This window comes from Amblyomma americanum, chromosome 8 (assembly GCF_052857255.1).
Source record: "Amblyomma americanum isolate KBUSLIRL-KWMA chromosome 8, ASM5285725v1, whole genome shotgun sequence".
NCBI lineage: Eukaryota > Metazoa > Arthropoda > Arachnida > Ixodida > Ixodidae > Amblyomma > Amblyomma americanum.
The window spans coordinates 38,570,163-38,574,952 of record NC_135504.1 but is presented as its reverse complement, the minus strand read 5'-3'; positions in this window follow the sequence as shown (position 1 = coordinate 38,574,952).

Here is a 4,790-nt window from a genome sequence, read left to right as displayed (position 1 = left end):
ACACACACACACACACACACACACACACACACACACACACACACACACACACACACACACACACACACACACACACACACACACACACACACACACACACACACACACACACACACACACACACACACACACACACACACACACACACACACACACACACACACACACACGCACGCACGCACGCACGCACGCACGCGCGCGCGCGCACACACACACACACACACACACACACACACACACACACACACACACACACACACACACACACACACACACACACACACACACACACACACACACACACACACACACACACACACACACACACACACACACACACACACACACACACACACGTTGAAACATACAACTTGAATTGTCGCTTCTTTAATATCAGAGTCTACGAAATACGATCCCTTTTTTCCTCCCGGAAATTTTCTTACTTTAGTATTACATTCTGAACACGCCAATTGCAATTAACCCCAAACTATATTCACGCATTCTACTCTAGACCATGAAATACTTACAGTCCAAGGTAGAAATGACATTTTCAGCGCATTGTACGGCTCTCTGGATGGCAGTTTGAAAGAACGGCGTTAACGTGCTAAAAGTCCGCTTGATTTTCCAACAACCAAACAACAGGTATTTTTTTTGTACGGTGATTCCAATACAGGTCAGTAATGTGTTTCCGCAGCACAAAAAATTCAATTGTTTTCTTGATGTTTATAGCTTCTTCAACCTAATCGACGTATCAACACGCACAACCTATTAGAAATCTTCTTCCATGATCATTATATTGACGAATATTGATAAATGGCGTCAAAATGCTGGCGCTGTACTGTCTGACGTAAGTGATCATCTGATAATTTTCGCCTTCGCTTCTCAACACCACTATCACGCTGCCTCACCATCCTATTTACATTACCGACGCACCGTTATGAAAAGCTCTGAGCATTTTGGCGCTGGGATATGCGAAACTAGGTGGAGGGACGAGCTGTCTCTATAAGACGTGATTAAAGCATCCAATATCCTCCGGTAGAAGTAAAACAAAGGATTATGAAATGCGTTCTTCACAACTATGTCCTCATAAGCAAAATGCTCAGAAGCCCTTGCAACAAAAAACAAGGGTCGGGAAGGAGCTTCAGCCTACTAGCTAGCGAACTCAGGCTCCCACTCAAACCTTGTGTTGTCACTCAAATTTTGTGCTGTCAATGGTCTCATCTGCCTGCATCCTTTCTGCTCAAGAGCTGCTGCGCAAAATAAAGAGGTACTGTTAGCGCAATTCGTCAAAAAGCGGCTACATTCTTAACTACAGAAATATAAAAAAATACCGCAACCTGCTAAACTAGCACCTGCCAGCTAAGCTTAGGTGCATCAGTAATGCCTTTTTGCAGGGGTATAGTAAGAATGTTTACCACCAATGGCTCAAAATAAACGCATCACTGAGCCGCATCTCAAAACCACTTCTCACATCATAAAAATAAATAGAACAGCCATAAGCAGTGAAGAGCCGAAAAATTTAATACTATTTTTGCTTACGAGAAAAAAATATTGGGCGGTTCCTGTGGCGTCGATGTGGGCTGTGCATATGCATCAATGAGCTGTCCCGGAATCCTTAGTTATGTATTCTAGAAATGAAGGTGAAATCGTTACTGTTTCTATAAATCTCAGAAATATCACAAGTGAAGATAAAGAAGGCTTTGACAATAACACTTTTAAATTTGGAATTTGACTTTTATTAGCCCCAGTTTCGCGCTGTTCTTTGGTGCCTTTTGAAAAGACATTGAAATTGAAAAGTTGTGTTCATTCTCAAAGGTAGCGCTTCGTCAGATGTCGCGAATCACAGACATTTTACAATTGTGCATGTAATATCGAAGGAAATTAAAAATAATTTGCACGAGAAAAACATTTTCTCAGACAGCACTCGTTTTTATAACTCTGTGCGTATGGTTTCTGAAAGGAAAGGTCAAAAGATATGGCATTGAGTGGAGAGGAAGCGAGAAAAGTAAATGCATTTGAAGAAATGGTGCTTGTACACTGTTCATACTGTGATTTTTCATAAGCATTTGACCACCTTTTCTGTGTTATATTGCTACATAAACTCATTTACTACCACATTATAAGAAGGATGCCATTTAAATGCTATTCTTTTTAAAAACATCATAAACATAAGTTATTAGAGACATTGGAAACAAAATATTGCCATCAGTCGCCCAAAATAAAACTGAGAAACATTGCCCTATGGCGTACTACAAGGCACTATTCTGGGGTGCTATAGACAGCAAAAAATAAAAGAAATTTATTATCACTAACATTTAAATGGAAACAGCGCTCCAGAGGAAGTACTACACACCATAGATTCTGGGTTGTGTTTTGGAGTGGTGCACTGAAAAAGGACGGCTTCTCGAAGACGCAATTTGGAATAAAAATCATGGTTAACTCCATTATTACCAGGTCTGCTCGGAATAATAATAATAATAATAATAATAATAATAATAATAATAATAATAATAATAATAATAATAATAATAATAATAATAATAATAATAATAATAATAATAATAATTGGTTTTTGGGAACAGAAATGGCGCAGTATTTGTCTCACATATCGACGGACGCCTGAACCGCACCGTAAGGGAAGGGATAAAGGAGGGAGTGAAAGAAGAAAGAGGTGCCGTAGTGAAGGGCTCCGGAATAATTTCGACCACCTGGGGATCTATAACGTGCACTGATATCGCACAGCACACGGGCGCCTTAGCGTTTTGCCTCCATAAAAACGCAGCAGCCGTGGTTGGGTTCGAACCCGGGTACTCCGGATCAGTAGCCAAGCGCCCTAACCACTGAGCCACCGCGGTGGGTGTCTGTTCGGGATACATGAATCGGTTTAACGAAAACGAAGCGCCCTAAGTACTCGACACGAAATACCTTGGTGCCTACGTTTTAGTGCACTACGTATCGCAAGCAGTCACGAACATATAATTACTCAAGCTACTTCAATATCCTCGCCCGCCAAGAGAGAGAGAGAGATATGTTTAATGATGAGAAGGGCAAACAGGTAGGCCGGAAAGATGGATATCTGGCCTGCTACTCTGCAATGAGGGAGGGGAAAATTAGTAGACAAAATGTCATGATGTGCGACGATGTGGTGGGAAGACAGATCAGAATAAGAGCACACACATTTGGTGGTCGACGAGAATAAAATTAAACTAGAGGAACCCTGTTAAAAAAGTTTTTATGATGCAATAATCTATAACAGGCTTCGTCACGCAAATGTCATACAATCTATGATATTGTATGACATCTCCATGACAAGTGTACGCTTTTGACATTTGCATGATAATTTTGTAAGATTTGTAGGATAATTCTATGACAAACTGTGCGAGTTTATTGCATCATACAACATTTTAAAAAATAATTACAACATTTCGCCTTTCTGAATTTACATACCTATCGCAGCGTGTATAGAAGAAAAACATAACTTAACAAATGTCAGTTGAAATAAAATAAATAACAAACAGGACTGACAAAACCGCGTATAGCTTAAGCAGTAGCACCCGGCAGGCAGCAAACCTGTTCAGCAGTTAATGTAAGCATAAACTGCTCAGAAGACGGCGGAAAGCTGCCGTGCGAAGGCACCATCATCAGACAGAACACGTATTATCTTGTCTTGGTGTGTCGGCATTGCATACTTGACAAAGCCGCGTCTCACGGCTTCCAGTAGGCGTTTTCGTGAACCTAGCGTCGGTTACGGCAGAGCATTTTTTTTCCAGGTGACAGCATCTCTCGCATCCTGAACAGGTAAAAACATTTACCAACGAGAGGCTGAGCTTTAGAACAGGCAGCAAACACGAGCGCCATTATGGTCTAGTAAGAGGCAAGGTTGGAAAACTGAATACGTAGCTGGTAGAAAGTTACCTGGCCGATAGTCTGTCACATTCAGCGGTTCGCATCTGTCTGTGAGGCACCCAGGCCAAGGCAGGCATTAAATAGGCCGTCGAAGGTGCCTGGTTCGCATAGTCCGAGGAAGAGAATGCTCGCGATCCGGAGGAAACAAAAAAACCGACTAACACACCTAAATAAGCAACTGATTTTGCAAACTGTTTGTGTTTCTTTTTAATTGTAATTGCAGACATGGCAATGCGAAATCTGTACACTGTGATTTGATGCAATGCTAGTTGAGTGCAAATTTCATAGCGCTCCCTTGAATGAAGGCATGTTATGAGTCAATTTACATTCAGTCAACGTGCAAACGTGCACTCTTCCACACTTGTTCTGCAATCAGCCGCTGGTGCGCTCCTTACAAATAGAAGGACGCCGGATAGGTTTCGAGTTGCACTAACGCAGCTTTTGCGTTGTGTCCCCATTATTTTGTTATTATTGTGAGCTAGAAAAATGAAGAAACAAACTGTATTCGTTTGTTGTAGGATTAGCAGCATTAGTAGCTGAGTAATGGCAGTAGTGGAAGTAACAGTTGTAGTAGTAGTAGTGGTAGTACTAGTAGTAGGTGTAGTACTAGTAGCAGGTGTAGTAGCGGTAGCTGTAGTAGTAATAGCAGCAGCAGTAGTAGTAACCACACCAGTGGTAGTGGTTGTATTGGTAGTAATTATAATAGCAAGAGTAGTAGTTGTAATAGCAGCAGTAGTCGGGAGCAGTACTAGTCGCAGTAGCAGGAGTAGTAGTAGTAGTAGCAGTAGGAGTAGCAGTAGTAGTAGTAGTACTAGTACTAGTACTAGTAGTAGTAGTAGTAGTAGTAGTAGTAGTAGTAGTAGTAGTAGTAGTAGTAGTAGTAG